At 42.3% G+C, this 13,429-nt stretch overlaps 1 pseudogene; it reads right to left on the bottom strand.

Moving 5' to 3' along the window:
- Positions 1-12,995, bottom strand: part of LOC141178574 (uncharacterized) — an 86,633-nt pseudogene extending 73,638 nt beyond the window's left edge.
- Between the last annotated feature and the right edge of the window lie 434 nt (positions 12,996-13,429).

Raw genomic sequence — 13,429 nt, 5'->3', positions numbered from 1 at the left:
CCCCCGGTAAAATGTATTACAGGCGTTATACCCGATGAAACGGAGTCAGGGGAACCTGCCGTAGGGGTGTCCAACCTAGGGACAGAGTGTGACCCCGATAGCTTTCCCTTAGAGGTGCTGGCAGGAGAGGTCGAGGAGATCCCATCGATCCCTGAGCTGGAAGGGTCCCGGGCCACATTTGGGACGGCTCAGCTACAGGATCCCACCCTGGCTCAGACGCGGGAAAGGGTGGTAGAGGTAAATGGCATAGCTCAACGGCCCGATGCAGATACTGTATTTCCACGCATGGTAATCAACGGTGAGTTGCTCTATAGGATAAATAAGATCAGGGACGAGGTTGTGGAACAGTTAGTGGCACCTCAGTCGTACTGTCGGGCGATTCTGGAGATGGCACCCTCACACCTGCTGGGTGGACACATAGGGGTAAAAAAAGACGCTAGAAGGTATCTTACCGCGGTTCTTTTGGCCTGGGGTTTACGCGGAGTTTAGAAGGTACTGCGAATCTTGCCCCGAATGTCAGTTGACCACACCCACCGCAAGTTTCCGTAGCCCCTTGGTACCCCTGCCAATGATAGAGGTACCTTTTGAACGGATTGCAATGGACTTTGTAGGGCCCATTGTAAAATCCGCCCGTGGCCACCAACATATACTGGTGGTCATCGACTATGTCACCCGGTACCTGGAGGCTATACCACTACGCCACACCTCAGCAAAACTGATTGCACGGGAGCTGTTTGCTATGTTCTGTCGCCTTGGACTACCTAAGGAGATCCTGACGGATCAAGGGACCCCTTTTATGTCCAAAGTGACAAGGGAACTGTGTAAATTGCTAAAAATTAAACAACTGCGCACCTCGGTGTACCACCCTCAAACCGACGGGCTAGTAGAACGGTTCAATAAAACCCTCAAGTCCATGTTAAAAAAGGTGGTTTCTAAGGACGAGAGGGATTGGGACATGTTGCTACCCTATCTGATGTTCGCCGTCCGTGAGGTACCCCAGGCTTCCACAGGATTCTCTCCCTTTGAGTTATTGTACAGTAGACACCCTAGGGGTCTGTTGGACATAGCCAAAGAGACATGGGAACAAGAGCCGACTCTACATAGGAGTATAATTGAACACGTGGCTAGTATGCAGGACCAGATCGCGGCGGTCATGCCCATTGTGAAAGAACATCTGTTAGATGCCCAGGCAGCCCAGAAGCGCACATATAATAAAAGGGCCAGAGTCAGGTCTTTTAACAAGGGCGATCGGGTGTTAGTTCTGGTACCCACAACCGAGAGTAAACTCATGGCCAAGTGGCAAGGGCCATATGAGGTTCGAGAAAAAGTGGGGGAGGTAAATTACCGGGTGTATCAGCCCGGAAGAAGGAAACCGGAGCAGCTTTACCATGTAAACCTGCTGAAACCTTGGAAAGACAGAGAGTGTTTCATTTCAGACGTCACCCCGGGCATATCGCCAGAGAGTTCTCTACCTTCAGCCAGGGAAGCGTCCGAGGGGGAGGTCAGGATAAGTGAGGCCCTCACTAAACAGCAGCGACGGGAGGTTCGCTCAATGGTGCAGCACAATACCGACGTGTTCTCAGAGCTACCGGGTTGGACTACGGTGATCCAACATGACATTGTCACCGAACCTGGGGTAAGGGTGCGAATGAGACCGTACCGGGTACCCGAAGCCCGGAGGCAAGCCATTACGACTGAGGTAAAACAAATGCTTCAGTTAGGCGTCATAGAGGAGTCACGGAGTGAGTGGGCTAGCCCCATCATACTGATTCCAAAACCAGACTGATTGTTACGCTTCTGTAACGATTTTCGGAAATTAAATGAAGTGTCAAAATTTGACCTCTATCCAATGCCCAGGGTGGACGAGCTGATTGAGAGACTGGGGCAGGCCCAGTACTTTACCACGCTCGATCTCACCAAGGTTTACTGGCAGGTACCTCTCACAGATTCGGCAAAGGAAAAAACCGCCTTCGTAACTCCGGAAAGGTCTATACCACTATGTAGTCTTACCTTTTGGGTTACATGGGCCCCGGCTACGTTCCAGAGATTGATGGACATAGTGCTAAAGCCTCATCAGGAGTACGCGTCCGCGTATTTAGATGACATTATCATCTTTAGCACTGACTGGCATACGCACCTATCCCAGGTACAAGCGGTTCTGGATTCTCTCAGAACTGCGGGGTTAACGGCAAATAAAAAAAAATGTGCGATAGGGCTAGAGGAAGCCCGATATTTGGGGTATGTGATAGGAAGAGGAGCTATTAAGCCCCAAATCAATAAAGTTGAGGCCATAAAAAACTGGCCTAAACCGTCAAGTACAAAGCAGGTGAGGGCGTTCCTTGGCATCCTGGGGTATTACCGCCAGTTGATACCTAATTTTGCTGGGCGAAAGGCGGCCCTGACTGATCTGTTGAAAGGGGAAAAAAAAAATCGGTAATGGTTCAGTGGAACCCTAAGGCAGAAGAAGCTTTTCAGTCCATGAAGTTGGCCCTGTGGGGACAGCCGGTCCTCATTAGCCCCAACTTCAAGGAAACCTTCATTGTACAGACAGATGCCTCGGAGGTAGGCCTAGGAGCGGTATTGTCACAAAAAGTGAATGGTGAAGAGCACCCGGTCACCTACTTGAGTAGAAAACTTGTCCCGGCAGAGAAAATCTATAGCGTGGTAGAGAAGGAGTGTTTGGCTATTAAGTGGGCCTTGGAATCGCTACGTTATTATTTACTCGGGCGTCAGTTCCGCTTGGTGACGGACCACTCACCCTTGGCATGGATGAGAAATGCCAAGGAGAGGAATGCGCGAGTCACCAGGTGGTTCCTGTCACTGCAAAATTTCAGTTTTTCTGTAGAACATCGCCCTGGGAAGTCGCAGGGAAACACGGATGCCCTGTCCTGGGCACCCTGTATGATGGCAAATGTTCAACCCCACAAGTTTGAACAGAGGGGGGGATATGTGAGGCAGTGACTGGGATCGTATACGAGGGACGTTATATCTCCCCCAGAATGTGCACAGAGACCTATTAAAACCATTGGAGTGCATTGCAGTCACGGACACACTTGCAGCTGCAATGCAGGAATGAAGGTGAGCATGGACCTAGTCAGGCTATCTATCTAAGGCAGATTAGTAAAAACCTGGCAGGGCCTTCATTTCTGGGAGGAGGTCACAGGAGGCAGCGGGGCGGCCTCCTCCCTCCAACCCGGGTTTTCCAGTGGCTCTTGCCACAAGTCCTTTAAAACCCATGCACTAAGGATTAGGGTTGTTCTATGTTGGAACCTGCTAGTGTAGAGGACATATTGATACTCGTGCTAGAGCAACTCCATTTTGTCTGCTCGCTTTAAAATCATGTTATTATCACTCCTTGCATAACATACATTCTTGCTTTCTCTTCCCATAGAACTTATCTCACACTAACCTTTTCTCAAGAGAACATTTTGTCGGACACTCTGTTATCTAACTTGTTTAGGCCAGGTTTGACCTTGTAAAATTTCCATAGTGCTTCAAACTAACAATGATAATATGACCATATATGTGTTTTCCGTAATAATTGTACTAACATCAGCTAGCCTATAGTATTGTAGTATGGCTGTAGAGTTGATTGGCTATTAGATATACTCAAAACAATATAAAATGCTAAGCAAAATAAACGGGATCACAGATTCTTTGAATCCTCCCAATACAGAACATTAGTGGCTGACAAGGAGGCGCCAAAACTGCAGGGCGAGACATCCGAATATAGCAAGGCGAGTACACAAATACTCGCAGAATAACAAGTAACCCGAATAAAGTACTATCTGTGCGAATAGTAACGAATACACTCGCTCATCACTAGCGATCAGCTCTAATCCAGCCATCTCCATCATTCTCATTATACAAGTATAAACCATATAATTCTGGTGGATAAAACAAGACCGAACACAAGACCATCACAGCCGTCTACACATCATAGTGGAGATCTCATGACACCTTCTCTCCATCTACCTGATGATCCTGAGGAATATTGGGATCTTCTTGTTTACAGTCCTGTGGAAGAAGAGGACAGGGACATCGCTCTGGTGTTGTCCTCTTACAGGATAGATCTAGAGGAAGCACATACAGGGACTGAATTCATTCTTTACATATAGACAATTATAGGCCGTGTGTATTGAGTTCTGTCTATTACCTGGTGATGTGAGGGGCTGAGGAACCTTCATCTTGATGTCCTTGTACAGATCTTTGTGTCCTTCTAAATACTCCCACTCCTCCATGGAGAAATAGACAGCGACATCCTGACATCTTATAGGAACCTGACACACACAATGATAGAGTTATACCCCCAATCCCTTCATAGCTTTACTATAAAATGATCCAGCATCCTCATTCCTAGCAGTGTCACCTCTCCAGTCAGCAGCTCAATCATCTTGTAGGTGAGATCTAGGATCTTCTGGTCATTGATGTCCTCATCTATCAGGGGGTGAGGTGGAAGCTCCGCGATTGGGCTCAGGGTTCTTCGCCATCCCTCAGACAAAGGGTCCTGACAGCGCCCACTAGAGGTCTTCTTCACTACTGTGTAATCCTGATTATGGAGAGACACATTCAGAAATCTCACTACAGATATTTCCAGAGTCCTCACCTCTCCAGTTCTGTCCATCTGTTATTCCCATAGATAAGAATGATGTAATGTGACGTCATCAGAATCTCTCACCTCTCCAGTAAGCCGGAAGAGGATCTCTAGGGTGAGGTGTAATATCCTCTCCGCCATCTTGTCTGTGTCCATATTCATCTCTGATGGGTAAATCAGGAAAATTCTCTTATATAGAAGATCTTCACTGAGAGGATCCGATATTATAGAGACCTAAATGAGAAGTTGAGCAGATGTAACGTCATAAAAACCCTGTGTAATAATACAATTACTGGAGATAATAAGGGAAACATTTGAGGAGATTTATGTTTTACAGTATCTAGTTTTCTTCTTTACATCTACTAATAAAACCTATATATTTTAGGCCACAGACAACAAGCAGTTCTTCCTCAGAATCTGCAAGTGAATACCTTTCTCATAGACTCATCTTCCTTATTGCTAATTCTCATCTCATTTACCGACACTGGAATCGGTATTAGCAATACTGCAGGAGATATTCATTACACGTGACATGAGAAATAACTACTTTATGATGAAGACGAAATCTTCATCGTCTACTACAGCTCTATAAACGTATTTGGCCAGAGTCAGTCACTGACTACATCACCACCGGCCGTCTATATGTTTCCCGTCTTTACCGGACTGTCATCTTCTATCACGTTAGATCTCAGGTCTGATTCACACTCAGAAGTTTGAGGCATTTATAAAAGCTTGTTTGTAAGAACACAACGACAGGAGTTATTTGATACCAAAGTCTCCATGTACAGTGTATTATGGGGTTTATTTTTGGCCTTAGGCTTTCCTATATTACAAGAAAAACTCCATAAAAAAGCAGATATTAAAATCAGAAAAAAAGGAGGAATGATCCAGCGTATCAGGATATAAACTTGAATAACACATAGCTTTTATTGAGCCATTAAAAAATGCTGCTACCACCATAATAAGTCTTAGTGCACACAAGGATCACAGCTGTCTCGACCTATGCGTTTCGACTTGCAGTCTTAATCATGGTCTGTCTGAACTGTGGACTAGTGAGCATATAAAGGTAGGTTGTAATTAAAGATAATAGTTATCATGTGCTCACTAGTCTCTGTGGTCAGTATGATTAGCATAGACAAAAGGGAAATAAAAACGTTAGTGACACATATTATTATCCTCTAAAATTAATATCATTGACATGTAGAAAAAATAAAAATATTTGTGATTCAAATATAGAATAAATATAAAAACTAGCGATGTACCATGTCCAAGGTGTAAACAAAACTGTCATTAATATTGTAGTATTAGATCCTGCCTGAGATTCAATCCAAAGGGTACTCGGGTTTCTAACATAAAAATCCAATATGGCTCCCTATTTAGCAGTTTGCGTCTATGGTCTCCCCCCGGATAGGTCTATACACTCTTTCTATGCCTTGAAATTTCAGTGCTGAAACTTCCCATTTATGGAACGTTCGGAAGTGTGTTGACGCTGCTGAAATATTTGTGGCCAAAGGATTAACCGCATCAGATATGTGTCCTCTAACCCGTAGTATTAAAGGGCCGGTAGTACAACCAATGTATTGGATCTTACATGTAATACATTCAACAAGGTATATAACCCAGAGTGTGCTGCAATTAATAAAGTCATGTATTTTGTGTATACGATTATTATGCAGTGAGGTAAACGTATCCTTTGTCACTGTGTGTGAACACGCTTTACAGCAGCTCGCTCCGCATTTGAAAAAAACACTAAGGTTTAACCAGGTAGTAGATTGAGAATGCCTATGCTCCTCACTCAGGAAAAGACTGGGGGACAGGATGGTACCACAGCCACAAACCGAATATCCTTGGTAAGAATATTATTAAGCCCCGGATCCTGGTGTAACATTGTATGTATTTCTTTATAATGGACACCACTTTGTTATACTGCGGACTATAAGTTGTAGAGAATGTTACACTGAATTTACAAAAATCGATAAATAACGTGGGTAGCCTAGAAACCTTTTTACAATAAATACCCATTAAAAAATAACCTTTAATATTGGCGTTTAAAACTATTAAGAGTCTCACAACAAATACTTAGTAACAAGAAAAAGACCTAAAATATAGGCATGTGATCCGAACCTGTATATATAAATCACCCCAATCTATTATTCACTCTGTGAGGGTGTCTTGAAAATCCATTAATACAACCCAGAAATACCTAATAAGAGAAGAATGGACGTATCCAGACAGGATCACCATAGCACAATACATAAAGGGAATAGTACACTTTTGTCCACAAAGCATAGAAATAGACACTCTATAATAACAATGGGGCACCATAGATCCCCTACTTAAGTTGATACATCCACCTCACTCAGAGGAATGAATAATCCTAATTGGTATTTTAAAGGATATATCTCCAGGACACAGCATATAGGGCCTCACAGGCCTCCCCAATTTGGGGGCCTGACAATAAAGTGCATTGCAGATTCCCTTATAGCAGCATTTTATCAGGGATAATTAACCCCCTGCAGTAATATTCCCCACAGGAATACCTATGTAGCCTTCACAATAAGCCAAGCCTTATTAAAAAATAAGACATATATAGATCTCCCCGGTATTCAAATCACTTCAAAGATTTTTAATTAATTATTACTTTTGTCAAATTCAAGTTATTTCTGTCACCTTTTGGGGTTTTTCTTTCATTAAACGAGGGTTACCAACAATTTTGACCACGTGTGTATAACATCGCATAATAGTCAGTGATAATTTTCTTGCTAGAGAAAAATCTTCAAATACAGTAGCCACAAATTTAGAGTCCCTAATGTAGCTGGGAATTTCGTGCACTAGTGGTTGAAGATAGAAATCTATCCACACACCCAGTCTCTGTCCCATGGAACCTAAGCCCACTACTATTGGTCTGAGTGGTGGTGGAAATATGTTTTTGTGGATCTTAGGAAATGAATGATATATAGGTATGAAAGGTTGTTCCACACAGAGCTGTTCCGCCAGTTTTTTTATCCAAGTCTCCTGTACTCAAACCTTCTTGTAGCAATATATATAATTCCATATTGAGGTCTCTGATTAGTTCCAAATACACATCAGTGTTTCTTGTTTCTTAAATCAATCACATTGAGCTTGAGCTAAATAGAATGTAATACCACTATTGTGCCCACTTGTCTTCTTGTCGCACTGTGAAATTCATATTAGTTTTGAGTTCCCTCAGCGCAATTTTTTCTTTCCTAGCTAGTTTGTTATTTTTATTTCCCCTATAAATGATTTCATTTTTTTAGAGAAACCAAATCCTTTTCAATAAGATCCTGAAAGTGGTCTAAAACCATGGAACGTGATTGAAGTGGATTAAAGGATGGATTTCCCCTATGAAACAGACTATTCAGAGAGGTATCAGACTTCATAGATTCCCTCTCCAATGATTTCAATTGTAATAAAACCTTTTGTTCTGAAAAAGATTTGTTAGGAGTAATATCAGAATTAACTGTTGCAACATCAGTAATATTTTCAACATCATTATCAGAGCTATCAAAATGACATTTGACAGTAAGGTTCTGCGCCAGTCTATTAACAGCCAAAATTGCTCTAAATACATCAAACTCATTGGTAGGGGCAAAACTTAGGCCTTTTACTAAAAGTGATAATTGTTCCTCTGATAACACAAAACTGGACAAACTCCAAATCGGTAGCTCTAATAGCGGTGGTTTCTGTTCCAGGTGGTATATCTGTTTCCACTTGTGTTTGCGGCGCCCCCTTCCTCCGTTTTTTGGCATGCTAGTAGATGTACAGAGTGGGCCATTTATATGGATACACCTAAATTAAATGGGAACAGTTGGTGATAACTTCCTGTTTGTGGCACATTAGTATATGGGAGGGGGAAAACTTTTCCAGATGGGTGGTGACCGTGGTGGCCATTTTGAAGTTGGCCATTTTGGATCCAACTTTATTTTTTCCAATGGGAAAAGGGTCATGTGACATCAAACTTATTGAGAATATCATAAGGAAAACAATGGTGTGCTTGGTTTTAATGTAACTTTATTCTTTCATGAGTTTTTTACAAGTTTGTGACCACTTATAAAATGTGTTCAAAGTGCTGCCCATTGTGTTGGATTGTGAATGCAACCCTCTTCCACTGATCGCAACACCACAGAAGAAATGCTAGCACAGGCTTCCAGTATCTGTTGTTTCAGATGCTGCACATCTCGTATCTTGATGGTATGGTGTGGTATATGGGGGTACAAAGATAGTGGGACCATTCTTCATCAATGTCAACCTCATTGCCACTGGATATCTGAAATTGCTACATGATGATGTGTTGCCCTCTTTATGAACTGAAGATGGCACGTTCCCTGAGTTTTTCCAACAAGATGGTGCACCACCACATTATGGGTGTCAGGTCTGAGCATTCGTACATGAACAGTTTCCTGGAAAGTGGATTGGTCGACGTGGGCCAGTTGAATGGCCACCAAGGTCTCCCGATCTGACCCTCTTAGACTTTTATCTTTGGGGTCATCTGAAGGCAATTGTCTATGCTGTGAAGATATGAAATGTGCAAGATCTGAAACAACGAATACTGGAAGCCTGTGCTAGCATTTTTTCTGTGGTGTTGCTATCAGTGTGTCAAGAGTGGGAGAAGAGGGTTGCATTGACAACACAATGGGCAGCACTTTGAAAACATTTTATAAGTGGTCATAAACTTGTGAAAAACTCATGAAAGAATAAAGGTACGTTAAAACCAAGCACACCATTGTTTTTCTTATGAAATTCTCAATAGGTTTGATGAGTCACATGACCCTCTTCCCATTGAAAAAAATAAAGTTGGATCCAAAATGGCCGACTTCAAAATGGCCGGCATGGTCACCACCCACCTGGAAAAGTTTTCCCCTTCCCTTATACTAATGTGCCACAAACAGGAAGTTGATATCACCAACCATTCCCATTTAATTTAGGTGTATCCATATAAATGGCCCACCCTGTATTTTGCTGGATACTTCCGCTGGTCATAAATTGCTGATTTTCACTTGCCGAGCTTACTGAGGAATCTGAATGTTCATCTGATGTAGGAAAGGTAGAAGAAAAATCTGTAGAAACCTCCATACCCTTGAAACTGACTTTGGCAGGTTTTGTTGTATGTTTGTAGGGACGCTTTTCTAGGATAGAAAATGGACCTTTATTCCAATCATACACTTTGTTCTGTGAGTAATCCTCACTATCATGCCTGAATTTTGTTTTTTTAATGTTGATAATAAAATCTTCTATCATCGCTAAACTAGCTTTCAGTTTGTCATTATGGCTAGTGAAATCCTTGTTGTGCACAAACGTTTCCAATGAGGATTGGATAATTTTTATTTCTGTTTTACTTTTTGTAAATTCCAGCTCCTCATATTTCAGGATTAATCCCATCAACTTCAATGAACAATCGCTAAGGATGCAGTTCCACTCTGTGTGAAATGTCTCATCATACAGGGCTGCGGCCACTTATTTTATCCTTAATCCCCTTGGCATCATCTCCCTTTTCACATACATTTCCAGAGTTGTAAAATCCCAGCAGATTATTAATTCTTGAGATTTTTCAATCTCAGGCTGGATCTAATACTACAATATTAATGACAGTTTTGTTCACACCTTGGACATGGTATATCGCTAGTTTTTATATTTATTCTAGATTTGTATCACAAATATTTTTATTTTTTCTACATGTCAATGATATTAATTTTAGAGGATAATAATAATGTGTCACTAACATTTTTATTTCCCTTTTGTCTATGGTAATCATACTGACCACAGAGACTAGTGAGCACATAACTATTATCTTTAATTACAACCTACCTTTATATGCTCACTAGTCCACAGTTCAGACAGACCATGATTAAGACTGCACGTCGAAACGCATAGGTCGAGACAGCTGTGATCCTTGTGTGCACTAAGACTTATTATGGTGGTAGCAGCATTTTTTAATGGCTCAATAAAAGCTATGTTTTATTCAAGTTCAAAGCCTGATACGATGGGTCATTCCTCCTATTTTCTGATTCATGAACCAGGCTGCTCTGGCTGGATCTGAGCGAGGCTGAGACTGAGCGGACTTTACTGACCTTTTTTTCTCAGATATTAAAATGTTTCAAAAGAAAATTGGCACCAACAATTCTTGTAATAAGAAAAAAAACCTGCAAAAAGCACAAGACACATTTTGTTGCTTTTTAACAAGTTAAACATTTGTTTTAAAGGAAATTAACTCTTTTGAGCACCAGAACAGATGTACCCCGCAGGGATGGCACAGGTACGGCTGCTACACCAACCCTGGCAGTCTAACCACTTGTTGCTGTCAAAAGCAAACATGGCATCTAAGAAGGTGTGACAGAGTTCGGTCAATGCCCCTCTTCCCCAAGTACTCGATAGTATGGGGATGCCTAGTTACTACGATACTTAAATGCCTAATAATGGTGTCTGGGCCTGCAATGTACGAAAGTCTATTAGGCCGGGCCAGAGGCAGCGTCCAATAAGTTACCTTTTAACGCTCCATAAATATTAGACTAAAACACACGTAACTTTTTTTTTTTTGGGGCAAACAGCTGTAAGATGGATTATTGTTTGCGGGTCGAGTGGCAGATTTTTTTTGGTACCATTTTGCACATATTTTTTTATCGCTTTTTATGCTGATTTTTCAGACCTAAAATGAACACAAACCAGCAATACAGTAATTTTTTCTATATTTTTTGTGCCATTCGCTGTGCAGTAAAAGTGATCAGACCGATTTGTTTGTCGGGTCGGTGCGATTACAGCAATACCAGATTTATATTTTTTGTGCTTTGCTATTTTTACAGACTAAAAATATTTTACAAAAATGAATTTGTTTTGGCATCGCCATTTTCTGAGAGTTGAAACTTTTTTATTTTTTTAGCCGAATGAGCTATATTAGGGCTATTAGTTATATTAGGGCTTGTTTTTTGCAGTTTGGTGTTTTCATTTTTACCATTTTTCTTTTTACATAACTTTTTGATCGCTAGTCAGTATGATCAATAAGCGATGTTTTTGTGGTCCTTTTTTTTTATTTTTACGGTGTCCGCGAAACGGTGTTGCATCACAATCGCTGCGTTTTAAATGGCGAAACGGCTTTTCGTGATGTGTTTTTGTGTTTTTTACATACTTAATTTCACCTTTTTTCACTGTGGGACATGTATAATTTTTATTTTTATCACTGGTCTCATACACTGCAGTACTCGTGTACTGCAGTGTATGAGAATAGTCAGCTTATAGCTAGATCTCACAGGCCACTGTACCCTGGGGTCATCACATGAAGTCAGGGTACCATGGTAACCATCGGGACCAGCAATTCTCATCGCGGGGGTCCGATGGCTACAAAGGGGGTCTTGTGACTCCCTTGTAACAATTTAAATACTGCTGTCGCGATTGACAGCGGTATTTAAGGGGTTCATTGGTCCCAATCGGTCGCAAAAACGTCCGGGGCCGATACTACAGGGTGTCAGCTGTCATAATGTTGTCAATGACCTGACTGCACAATGTTAGTTAAGTCACACCCATAACAACTTTATTATACGCCATTATCCTATATATATATATATATATATATATATATATATATATATATATATATATATATATACATACATATATCGACGTAGATAGAAATCACAGGTCCCACAGGAATAGCTGTACTTGGGCCCCCAACCTCAAAAGGGCAAAAAATATCATAACTATATATGTACAGTACAGACCAAAAGTTTGGACACACCTTCTCATTTAAAGATTTTTCTGTATTTTCATGACTATGAAAATTGTACATTCACACTGAAGGCATCAAAACTATGAATTAACACATGTGGAATTATATACTTAACAAAAAAGTGTGAAACAACTGAAAATATGTCTTATATTCTAGGTTCTTCAAAGTAGCCACCTTTTGCTTTGATGACTGCTTTGCACACTCTTGGCATTCTCTTGATGAGCTTCAAGAGGTACTGCATAAGGGGCATAATGGGGGTATTATACTGCATAAGGGGTATAATGGGGGCATTACACTGTGTGGGGGCATCATACATCCTGCATAAGGGGCATAATGGGGGCATTACACTGTGGGGGGCATTATACATCCTGCATAAGGGGCATAATGGGGGCATTATACTGTGGGGCAGTAAAGGGGTCCTGTACTATGAGAACAATACGTTTCCTCCCTTCCTGTCTCCATAGTTGGGTCGTATGTATCTATTACAGGAAACAGAATAAAAACCGTATGATTCTTATAAAGGGGCAACAGAAGACCCTAAAATAGTCTCGGTGCTGAAGGGGTTAATGCCCCCTGCGCCCAGTAATGGGGTCTCCACATACCTCCACCTGCAGAGCCGCCACCACATATATGGCTGTTCTGTGCGCACAGGACCTGTGATGAGGTCACAGGAGGGGAGGAGTCAGGGGTCACATGATCAGGGGCCTCAGTGGATGCAGGACTCTGCTGTGCTGGTTGTCATGGTGCTGGATGAGCTGAAGTTTATGTGTGGGGTCAGGAGGGGTTTACAGTGTGGATGTAGCAGAGCCGCGTGTGTACGAGGTGTACAGAGCGGAGCCGCGAGTGTACGAGGTGTACGGAGCGGAGCCGCGAGTGTACGAGGTGTACGGAGCGGAGCCGCCTGTATACAAGGTGTACGGAGCAGAGCCGCGAGTGTACGGAGCAGAGCCGCGAGTGTACGAGGTGTACGGAGCAGAGCCGCGAGTGTACGAGGTGTACGGAGCGGAGCCGCGTGTGTACGAGGTGTACGGAGCGGAGCCGCGTGTGTACGAGGTGTACGGAGCGGAGCCGCGAGTGTACGAGGTGTACGGAGCGGA

The sequence above is a fragment of the Phyllobates terribilis genome, unplaced genomic scaffold (genome assembly GCF_046119375.1).
Source record: "Phyllobates terribilis strain yellow unplaced genomic scaffold, ASM4611937v1 Scaffold_29__1_contigs__length_15306474, whole genome shotgun sequence".
Lineage (NCBI taxonomy): Eukaryota > Metazoa > Chordata > Amphibia > Anura > Dendrobatidae > Phyllobates > Phyllobates terribilis.
The sequence above is the reverse complement of the archived record's forward strand: the minus strand, read 5'-3'. Positions and strand labels throughout refer to the sequence as shown.